Source organism: Cornus florida, unplaced genomic scaffold, assembly GCF_030987335.1.
Source record: "Cornus florida cultivar Cherokee Brave unplaced genomic scaffold, ASM3098733v1 CherokeeBrave_3.0.0_Hap2_Chr04, whole genome shotgun sequence".
In the NCBI taxonomy this organism is placed as follows: domain Eukaryota; kingdom Viridiplantae; phylum Streptophyta; class Magnoliopsida; order Cornales; family Cornaceae; genus Cornus; species Cornus florida.
The window spans coordinates 4,096,907-4,109,555 of record NW_026775574.1 but is presented as its reverse complement, the minus strand read 5'-3'; the positions used below and the strand labels follow the sequence as shown (position 1 = coordinate 4,109,555).

The 12,649-nt window shown below is 36.1% G+C and overlaps 1 pseudogene; it reads right to left on the bottom strand.

The window, feature by feature from the left end:
- Positions 1-1,709: 1,709 nt before the first annotated feature.
- LOC132302543 (vacuolar-sorting protein BRO1-like) lies at positions 1,710-12,249 on the bottom strand (annotated as a pseudogene).
- Between the last annotated feature and the right edge of the window lie 400 nt (positions 12,250-12,649).

Sequence of the window (12,649 nt, the reverse complement as noted above, 5' to 3'; positions counted from 1 at the left end):
CTCTGGCTAAGTCTTGGGCGACTCTAGCTTGGTCTTGCACAAACCTATCTTGTTGCATTGCCATCATGCGGATGTTGTCCATGATGGGTCCATTTGCCATTGTTTGAGCAAATTTTTCCACCGTATCATTTTCATCAGGTGCGAATCGTGAACTTTCCACTGGAAGTTCACTGACTTACATCTCTTTTAGTTCGGCAGGGTATTGGACAGACTTGCCTTGCCTTCTTCCACCGGCCATTGAACAATCTGTCTAGATGTCCCGCCGGGCGTGCCAAGAATGTTCGGCTCGCGAAAAAGCGCTAGTTCCACTTTCCAGGAGAGTGGAAAGTAGGAGTGGATATCCGGCGTGCCAGGAACTGCTGTCGTTCCAAAGTGAGTATCCGAACAACTATCTAGTAGGAAATTGCAGGGATCAGGCGATTGAATGAAGGACTGGAATTACCACCTTCAGGGGTTCTTTTTGCCTTGAAAAAGGGCTTTCGGACTGAACTATGGCTAGTGGAAAGGAAAACGGTATTGAAAGTGCAGGACTTCAAAATAAAGTGCTGGAAAGTAGGAATAATAAGTGAAAGACTTGAATTAAACATATTGAAATTGAATTACATGAATGTAAAGATACATGAATGTAAGGAATTGAAGTGCTGTTTTGTTGTGTGATTTGAACAGGGTTTGCAAACTAGCTCTAAGTGCTCTATTTATAGAGTTTTCCATGCATGCAGTAGCTTGATATGGCAACTTCAGCAGCTTCCACGTGGACTGACTTCGGACTGCCACGTGTCCCATGATCTTCTAACCTTCTCTAAATGTTGCCAAGTGTAAAACTATATTCCCTCATGATTATAACTGATAAATAGTGATCTTGGTGGTTGAATGCATGATTGCAAACCTTCTCCCACGTTCTGGAATTGCCAAGATGATGAAAAGTCGACAATTCCAGCAGCAGTTGTAGCAGCAGTTGAGAACTTCCACTTGGAAGGTCCGGATCTTGCCACGTGTCCCATGTCTTCCTTATTCTTCTCATAATATTGACACGTGTAAGAACATGATGTCCCATGAATTTCAATTTTGAAGGAGTGGTTTTGGTGGTTCAGTTCCAATTAAAATCTTCTAGCCACGTTCTAGAACTGCCAAATGGAATGGGCCACGATCTCCTAACTGCCCCTAATTTGTAGGTAAGCTTGCCACGTGTCCACTTGGAAAGTCATGTCTTTCCAACTGCATGTAACTGCCTCCTTCTCTGCCTGCCACGTGTCCACTTGGAAATTTATTTCTTTCCAATTGCATGTAATTGCTTACCTCTTTGGTTGACACGTGTCCCACATTTTCCTCATTTTTCTCTGGCAAATGCATCATGTTTTCAACCCACTTTGCTGATTTTTAGCAACCTCCTCACTTAAATAAGGCAAATGGTTGCCTTATTCTTGGAGTGACTCCTACAAACTATGAGATATTATAGGAGTGGAGAAATTGTCATTCTTGATGACTAAGTCAAAAGTACACATGGCTTTCTATATGTTTGCCACGTGTCCACTTGGAAAGTCTACGTCTTTCCAACTGCATATCTTGTACCAAATGGCTTCATCAAATGAAGCCACATGTTACTTCATGATTACGCTTTTGCATACCACCTTTCTAATTGGAATTGGCTACGACAACCTTTTCCAACTGAAAAATATTTATGGTGTAATCACAAAGTACTGAGACACTCCTGAGAATGAAGCAATCAAGCAAGATTTTATATAGAATTTGAGCAGGCAATCTAAAATGGTGGCCTTGCTCCTTTAATTTACCTTGTATAAGTAATGTTTTACTATCTACAAACTGCTTTTGTTTGTTGGATATTTTACATCAACCCATTTTTACATCACCGCACAAGCATTGGGATTCTTGTCACTGAGCAACTGCGGAGGATGGATAGGAATGGGATTCTCGTCGTTGAACAAGTGCCGAGTATGGATTGGATAGTTTCTGATTGGGTAATGTGGTGCACTATCTGATTTTGTAGTGCGTTGGGCGGGGGAACTCAATTTCTTCCTCTCGACCACCTTCCACTGCTGACGCCGCTGGTTGTGGCGTCATTTCCCGGCCGTCCTTCTCTTTGCTCTCCTCCTCTTGTCTGGGCTTCTTGTTTCTCTGAACCATAAAATCAAGAATATATATATATACCCATTAAACAAGAAATGAATAACTGAACAAATATGAAAAGGTAACAGCACTCAATCTACAATTAATAAGACCTATTTTTATAATCTTCAAGATTGAACATAGCAGCAAAGTCATCATTTTGAGCCTGTAAACAGGAATTAAGATCATTTTAGGAACATAAAGTTCTTAACAGGCATTTTTTTAAATATATAACAGATCAAAAACTACCATTTGAAACCAAATTCTGTTGATCAAGGCAGAAAATGAATGAATAACGGCAACAAAGACAATTCTTGAAGAGTCAATAGAATCAAATTGGGAAAAATAGCTCTTCCTTTCAACACTAAGGATCAATTCGTACAAGAGATAGGTGAGCTGTTTATCCAACCAAGTTCTCAGAAGATGGAACCCCATACTCTGTAAAAGAGGCAAAAAAACATAGTGCAACTCTTCTTATGCCAAGCACAATAGAAGAAAAGGCGAAATTTAAAAACCATGCAAGGCAAAAAAAAAAAACACATAAACCTGAATTTGCATTAACAATTGTTCATGTGCCTCAATATTCTGTGCAATTTCTTCACAAATGTGGTCCAACTTTGCTATCACCTCTCTGCAGAGATCCTCATAAGAGCCGTGGAAGTCATCGACTTAGGAGAGATATCACCCTGAAACCAAATATACGATAAGCCTAACCAACTGCATGCTAAAAGAAAGGCAGCACGTACAATAACCGGAATGAAATAATGCACGACGCTTTATAGTTTATATGCATGATGATTTTATTCCATCCATTGTAAAAGTGATGCAGAAAGGCAGGAAATGCATGATGATCCGCAAATACAACCTCAAAAGTTTATTTAGGAAAAAGAATCTTGACACAATAAGACGAGGAACCCCCTAAAATTGTATCACATAACCAGATGCCATTTCATTCCGCCTCTTGTTTGGATAGTCATGATGTTTAAGAAGATGTAGAAGCTCAGGAAGAGGCTTCACTCGCTCACAATTTGTCCCACGTTAATAATAAATAATCATTAAATGAGATTCTGTTAAGAATCTTTTGACCAATAATTATTTGCTGGCCCCAACAATAATGAAGTGATTCAAACCAATTCCAGTGAATCTGGATCAAATCCAAAATTATTTTGTAAATTTGGTATCAAAAAAATTTTCACACCAACTGACTAAGAATCTGGATCCTTGCTTGTATTCACTCAGCAATTTTCTATCCAAAATTATGAATTTGGATGCATAGTTCATAGAAACCCAAGGCCGTTTTACGACATTATATCCCAACTTAAACACTGTTAATATCCATAGAAGCTGAAAGAACAATAGATCTACCCATAAAATAGACGTGGATTATCAACTGGCTAAAATGCAACATATAGCATATATATTTGGCCAATAAGTCTCTTATTCAGTATTCGATTAATTGGACAAATATATTGACACCCTATGCTTCTTGATGGATTCTAATCATCAAAGATCATGAAGAATATTTTATTACCAAGAAACGAGACATTTTATAAAACAAAATTATATATGTGCAAGAGTGGACAAGATGCCCAACCAATAAAGCAAGACAAACTAGTCAAAAGAATAACCCAAAAACTCCATAATCAAGGGAGCCATTTGATGTCCTCCAGCAAATCCAAGGGATGCAAATACGTAAACCCCCTCTAAGCCAAGAAATCCATCATGCCAAAGCCCAAACTATAGAGGCATAGGGGAAGAAATCCACTGCGGCCAATGCATCCCATTACAATTTCTTCTGTGTCATAATCAAATGCCTTAAATGATGATATAAATTACAAATTAATAAAAAATATAGAAAAGAAAAATGTTGCCTCAAACAATCAACATGTATCAATCACTTCCATTGTTGGATAAAAGTAAATGATTTATAGGCACCGAGGGGGCACATCCTATGCACATTAGAATTAGGGATGCAATGTGACTCGACATATGAAACAAACTGCCCCGCACAAGGCCTGAAGTTGGGTAGCGGATAATATGGAGGAATAATTCAAACTCTACTCAAGTTTGTGGTGGGGTTCTATATTTGATCGAACCTAACCCAATCTGCATGAATGTTCTCAAATACAAAAACATTTCGGTTAACATCGATTCAGAGTGAAAAGTATGGCACATAATTCCTCTGCAAAAAGCTTCATCTCTTGCCAAGTAAAAATACTAATTCAAATGAGCATGTCTTTCTCCCACATGATAAAATCATATGTTTAATTTGGTTCACATTCATGCATGCTCATACACGTTGGCATCTTGCCAATATTTTTTTGCCATCTCATCATCTTATTCAGAATTCTAAATATCATATGCATCAATAAAAACCCACCTCTTCGTGAGTAAAATTCTGCGCTATCCATCTCTCTCACAACTCCAAATTAAGGTTTAGGACAGATTTGGTAGCTATTTTTAATCTAGAACAAGTTCAAGGAAGGCAGCCGGAGATGGTATTGCAGTGATGGATATGAGGATTTAGCAGTTTAATGGAATGATGACTGAGATGGTGGTTTCTCAGTGTGCTCTCTCTCTATACACACACCTCTATTTGAAAAAAGTGCAGATATAAATCTCATGGAATTGGAGTCCCTTCTTCTTCTTCCTTTTTTTTTTTTTTTTGTGGCCTTGTACCCATGCTACAACAATAAAATTATAAATAAACTATACACACCTTCCTCTTCATCTCTTTAAGCATATCTTCGAAACGTACCTGTTGAGCACAAAGAGTCTCTATCTGCCTCTGCAAATATAACAAAGCAAGATTGAAGGAACTATCTGTGCAAGGTACTTAATCACATGAAATAATGTAACTTTGCTGACAATGAAAGTAAGAATAACCTTTCCAAATAATAATAATGATGATGATAGCAATTAACAAAAATGAAGTGAAGAAAAGGATCATACATTTCATCCATTTTCTCATTTATTCACTAATTTGTAAGAACTATTACCCAGTATATCCTCCTATGAACATTTTTATTTATTTATTTTTTTTCCCTGAATTTAACAATTTTATTTAGTTCATTCAACTAATAACATAGCAACTCAGAAGAACAACTGAACAAATACTGAAAACTCTAAGCAGTAAGACCTACTAACGATGTAGCAACACTCACGGTATGTATAATAGACAAAGACAACCACAGCTTTTTTGGTATCTACTCTACTTTCCAGATGGAAGGTCGAGGGTTCGGGTTGGAAATTGTGGTGCATGAATCTTTTACTTACCAAAAAAAAAGGTGATGAAATGGACAGTAAAGTCAAAACTAGTTAATTATAACATCAAAAACTTTTTGACATGTGACATGTTCAAATTGCTTTTAGTAACATAATAAATTTAGTTACGCATTCCTCAACTAGCTTAGGGAAGTTTCTGTTCAATGTTGAAAAATATTGGAAGCTAGTTCTAACACAAATTTTCATACTTAATCGAGCGCAAAGGGGCATGCCATGTGCATGAAACACTTCATTAGTAACAGGCATCTGTGCACATACGCAAGTTTTCTTTACAGTTAATAACTTGGTCTTCCAAATGTTGTTAAGCCATACCAATCCACCAGTCAACAAGCAAACTTATTGCAACAAAACTTTGTAGCGGTGTTTCCAAGTTGGGTAAAGTTTTGACACATGAGCATATAACAATAAATTTCTTTTTTATTTCATATTTGAATACATTACCGTATTTGATTTTTGTAAAGAGTTAGCAAAATGCACAAGGCTCCTGCCATTGTAGGGTATAGGAAGGATCGGATGCACCCAAACCTTATCTGTACATAGAGGTTGTTTCCTGACCATATTTGGTTTTTGTACAAGACAATATCCGACAATTGTCATTAAGAAAATTTGTCCCAACAGTATTGTGAGTAACACACTTGGTTATATTTTCAAACAAGTAGTGATGCCCTTCTAACATGCCTATATTCAGTCCAATAGAATTTCCACATTTCATAGTAAACATTTGTTATCTAAAATTCAAATCTCTAGCATTGATGCAAAATTTACAAAATAGTCCTTTAGTTTCAAAATCCATACTTTCAACCTCAAGATAACGATCATTGCTCGGTACAATGGTAAAACTCAAGATGACAAGCATGAAGATGCAAATCCCAGTCTTAGAAGAGCAACTTTATGTGAAATAATGAGAAAGGTTGATCTAGTTTGAATCTTTTTCTCCCATCATCCCACGTAGGATAACGAACATGTTACATTGAAATAAGACTATGTCCATTATCACTCTTATTATACAATTTCTACATTCAATGCATAACAATAAAGAATCTAACATACACATATTAATTTCTTAAGTGTAATTATTAATAAGATCAATAGATCATGTGAGTCTAGCCATTACGAAAACAGCCAAGCAATGTAATTCAAGGCATCCTTCAACAAAAACAGAGAGAAGGAACTGCCATTCATGTGCATTGAAGTTTAATTACAAAGAATTATGCCACCATCACGACCAGTGATTTAGATTTTAAAAAACACCCATATTAAAATATATGTCATGTAGGCTGGTTATTTTAAATCCATTTGTTAATTCAACGAAAGCAGAGAGAAGGAACTGCCATTCATATATATTGAAGTTTAATTACAAATAATCAAGCCACCATCATGTTCAGTGTTTTAGATTAAAAAAAAAAAAAAAAAAATTAAAATATGTCATGTAGGCTGGTTATTTTAAGTCCATTTGTTAATTCAATAAAAGCAGAGAAAAGGAACTGCCATTCATATACATTGAAGTTTAATTACAAATAATCATGCCACCATCATGTCCAGTGTTTTAGATTAAAAAAAAAATTAATTAATTAAAATATATGTCATGTAGGCTGGTTATTGCAAGTCCATTTGTTAATGTGTGTGAAAGCCAATTGTCATTTTGGATTGCGAAATTATCTTTAAGAAAATATTATGAAACCTGTCCATCTTTTCATTTTATTAGAGCATGGTACAAAGAAATACAAAAATAAGAATAGTTTAGATACACGTGTTAGGTCAATGTGAAACATAGGAAATGAAAGGTATAGAAGTATTATCATTATGTAAAAGATACTGCTGCAGGAAAAAAGTAACACGAGTTTAATACATAGACACAGAGGGCATATCACAGCATTAATTTATCAAAACAAAATAAAAGGAGTATGTCAGTGTAACTCGTAAGATATATCAACTTTGAAAGAGTAAAAACCATTACTAATACACCAACAGTTAGCATGCCCATGATGGCAGAGCAAAGAATACTTTAACAATCGGGAAAATAAAACAACTGAATTTATACTATGAAAGATATATATATATATCCTGACAATGTGATGCAAGTAAACAAAAAACTGTAGCATTGAAATTGGAAAGGGGCTTTACATGCAGAAAAAGAATATAGAAAGAGCAAAAAGCTAATTATTTTACTCATAAAACAAATTCGCAAGAACAGAGAGATGAACTTACCAAACTCTGCTTCAGGGCCCCCATTTTAGCATCTTCATTGGCATCCAAAGACATTATAGGCCTTGCCAATGTCGGTAGGGCAGCTTCCATCTGGTAAAGAACACAAAACAATGCATCTTATAAAGTTAAATTACTAATCCTCCTATAGAAAGTAATTTTGAAAACACTTAATCGATTGACAATTTAACGCGGGGAAAAGGGAAAGCTTAATGAAGCAGTCCACATCTAAACAAGCTAATGTTGGAACGCAGGAGAAAAAATCACTGAATCAAATAACTTATTGCCAAGACTGAAAAAAAATAATAATAATAATAAAATAAAATAAAATCCTAACAACCTGTTGAATGACTCTCATTGACAATGATACAAATAATTTCCCAAAAGAACATAGTGCAAAACGAGTCCCTCAACTCCATAGGTCTCCCATCATAGCAAAACGAGTCCCTCAACTCCATAGTTCTCCCATCATATAAAGAAGTAGAAAAAAATAAAAATCAACACTAATAACAATGCTAATAACATGTCCATTGATATCCTGTAAATATATAAAACAAAAACCAGAGAGGGTAATGTTATTCACACCCTACGTTGCTTCATTCAAAAAGAAAACGACATAATTACCCATCAAAAAAACCATTCACTCCACAATTATTAGAAAAAATATTTTGAGGGGCAATTTTGTCATTTCATTTATTAATCAAGTGGAGGAAAATCGAGTGTTAATATATTTCCCAACCAGAAAATCTAAATTTGAAAAAAAGAAAACAAATATATATATATATATATATATATATATATATATATATATATATATATATTACCATGCATTTCATACGAGCTTTTTGTGGTTCTGTCAGGAACAAGACTTGAAAACATCTCCATGCTTGCATCCAGCACATCATTCATCGGCAGAGACTTTACTACTGAAAGTGCTGGAAGAGGTGCTAAAGAGCTGACTGCAGGAATCCTCTTTCCGTAAACTCTATAATTATCCTTCGCAGCCCTCCCCAGGATTCAATTTAGAATGGTTTCCAACTTATTCATTGTGTCCAAAGGCTGCAGGTTTCGATTTAGAGTGGCTTCCAACTTATTCATTGCATCCAAAAGCTGTTGTGCAGCCCCCTTTGAGGATGACTTCTTTGCCTCAGATAAAGCATGAATTCCACACTTTAACCGTGCAATTTCCTCAGCAATCTCTTCTTTCTCATGCAGCTTTAAACTACATCTATGGCATGCCTCAGCAAAATACAATGCTGCCTTAAGTTGGACGTGTGTTATCCACCTCTTGTCAAAAAGCTAGATGAGGGGTGCAACATTCAACGCTGCCAAAGCTTCCTCATAATAGAGCCCAACCTGTGATCACACCATTTTTAAAGTATTTTGGATATAATTTAAATTTTAAATTGTAACCAAACAAAAATCATATAAACGAATGAAATCAGAACGGGAGCAGAATCACTTGTGCCATAAACTTATCATTTAGGAATCATTTTGCATTTCTTATAGGAGTTGTTCTTGGTGTTCTATGAAAAAAAGAATCTCTATTAAACAAAATTTGCTATATTATTATTTTCACCACAACCAATTTTATACAATCCAGACCTTCAAAGGCAAGGTTTGGGTCCCTAAAGCTTAGAGGCAAACAGAGGAAAATCCATCTATTAACTCCTGCTTCACCTCTATCTCATACTCAAGATCAAGCTGGTCCCACTTTTCCTAGTGCAAATCCATCTATTTACTGTGATTCTACTACCATCCCTACCCTCCAAACTATAGCAAAAATTTGTTATAAACAACTTTATAAATAAATAAATAAATAATAGTATTCCAAAACAACAATACCACCTAACCTGCCTACAGATTTTGGCAGAGAAACCATAAGTGCTCCCCTTGGCAATCACATACTCAAACATACACTCCTGTGCTTGCGCCAGCATAAGCCTCTCCAACATCCCCGCACACTCAACCGAAACATCCACGGTGGCCGAACTCCCCATCGACGCATTGTCCCTCAAGAACGCAAACGCCCCGGCCGCCACCATAAACAAGTGCACGGCCTGCCGGCTCCCCTCAGTGGACGACTTGTCAAAGGACAACGCAATCTCGCCGTGCACCACGCCAATATTGAAAAGAACCGCAGCTTTTTCTATGTTTATATTCTGCTGCGAGGCCTTGTGATTTTCATTGAAGGCGTCATGCCAAGTGAACGTGATGGCATTCAGGTGTTGCTCATCTGGTGAGATCGGGAATCGAGACTCAACCGCGGAGAGGGCTTTGTAGTAATTTTGCAGCAGGTCGCGGCAGCCTTTGAGAGAGTCGGCGGTGGCGCTTTCGATATCGGAGCGCATTTGCTTTAGGGTTCCGAGCTCTTCTTCAAGTTTTTGTGCCATGCTTTCGGAATAATTGAATACAATATAGATGCGGAGCGGACGGTAGAGATCCACGGACACCTTCTTCTTCTTGGAGATAGCAAGCATGGTATTCTTGGCAGCCAACAGCCTCGGAACCGTCATGATCGGAGATTTGGTGGATCACAGTACTGAAAACGTGAAACAACTTTTCTTTACAGTTGATAACAGAACACCACCATATTAAAATATGTTATGTCATGTAGGCTGATTATTATAAGTCCATTTGTTAATGTGTGTGAAAGCCAATCATCATTTTTTATTGCAAAATCATATTTAAGAAAAGATTACGAAACTTGTCCATCTTCTCATTTTATTATAACATGGTACAAAGAAATACAAAAAATGCGAATAGTTTAGATACAAGTCATAGATTAATGTAGAACATAGGAAATGAAAGGTATAGAAGTATTAACATCATATAAAACACAATGTTACAGGAAAAAAGTAACACGGGTTTAATACGTAGACACATAGGACATATCACAGCTGGGCAGAAGAGATGAATTTATTAAAACAAAATTAAAGGAGTATGTCATCGTAGCTCGTAAGATATATCAACTTCGAAAGAGTAAGAACCATCACTAATACACCAACAGCTAGGTAGCCCTTGCCCCCCAAGTTATATTAAAATTTTAAATTTAAGCATGTCTATGATGGCAGAGAAAAGAATGTACTTTAACAATCCTAAAAATAAAATTGTTGAATTTTTACAATGAAAGATATATACATATATATTCTGACAATGTGATGCAAGTAAACAAGAAACAGTAGCATTGAAATTGGAAAGGGACTTTACATGCAGAAAAAAAATAAAAATAAAAATAAAAATAGGAAGAGCAAAAAGCTAATTATTATACTCGGAAAACAAATTTGCAAAATAATGTTGCAGTTTATAGTCTCAAAGGATGAAGTTACCACTCTCTGCTTCATGGCCCCCACTATAGCATCTTCATTGGCATCCAATGTCAGTAGGGCAGCTTCTATCTGGTAAATAACATATCACAATGCATATTGTAAAGTAACAGAGTAGAGAGAAGATTCAATGGAGGCTATATTATTTCACCATATTCAAACCTAACGAAATAGGGACAACATACACAAACACAAACTTAAGAAAGGGCTAATTACAGAATGGCCACTAACTATACATAATTACAATTTGGCCCAACATAAATATATATATATATATATATACATAATTGTTCTAATACATATAAAAAAGTTAAATTACTAATCCTCACACAGAAAGTAATTTTGAAAAAAATTAATCGATTAACAATTTAACACGGGGAAAAGGGAAACTTAATAAAGCAGTCCACATCTAAACAAGCTAATGTTGTAGGACAGGAGAATAAATTACTGAATCAAGTAGCTTGTTGCCAAGACCCAGGAATAAAAAATAATAATCAAACAATCTGTTGAACGACCATGTCTGATTGACAATAATACAAATAATTTCTCAAAAGAAGATAGTTAAAAGCAAGGAGCGACCAAAATGAGTCCCTTAACTCCATAGGTCTCCCATGATCCCAACATATAAAGAAGTAGAAAAACCAAGTGATGAAACAAAAATCAACACTCGTAACAATGCTAATAACATGTTAATTGATATTCTGTAAGTATATATTTTTTTTGATAAGTAATATCCTGTAAATATATAAAACAAAAACCATAGAGGGTAATGTTATTCACTCCTTACATTGCTTCATTCGGACTGCACTTACTTGTTTTAGAAAAGAAAACGACTTAATTACCTCTTTTGCACTGTTGTCACGAACAAGACTTGAAAACATCTTCTCTGTGCTCACATCAAAGACATTGTTCATTGGCAGAGACTTAACAACAGAAAAGGCTGGAAGAGGCGCTAAAGAGCTGGCTGCAGGAACCCTCTTTAGGTAAACTCTATTATTCTCCTTCACAGCCCTCTCCAGGTTTCGATTTAGAGCGGCTTCCAACTTAATCATTGCATCCAAAAGCTGCTGTGCAGTCCCCTTTGAGGATGACTTCTTTGCCTTGGATAAAGCAGTAATTCCACACTTCAACCGTGCAATTTCCTCAGCAATCTCTTCTTTCTCATGCAGCTCTAAACTATATATCTATAGCATGCCTTGGCATAAAACAAGGCCACCTTCAACTTGACGTGAGTTATCCACATCTTGTCAAAATGTTGGTTGAGAGGTGCAACATTCAGCGCTGCCAAAGCTTCCTCATAATAGAGCCCAACCTGTGATCACAACCATTTTAAAGCATTTTGGATATAATTTGAAAGGATAATATTTAAAAGAAAAAACATCAAAAAGAGTGAATGATGCAGCACCTCCCTGATCCAATAATGCCTTAAAAGTGTATCAGCATAGCACCAAGTGACCATAGCCAACCCAAATGAGCAGCAGCCCATATATCTGAACTACCAAAATGAAGGCTTGGCTCCATCTTCTGTATTTTTTCTTTTTTCTCATTCCAATTAAAACAAGTACATACTAGCCTTGAGCTGTGTTAATCCTTTTTCAACATCAAGACAAACCTCCAAAATATTTTCTCATTGCATTATAGTAAATACATCCAAACTCTATCTGAGAGCAAGTATACAAAGCATGTGTATAATACTAAACTTGTCCGTC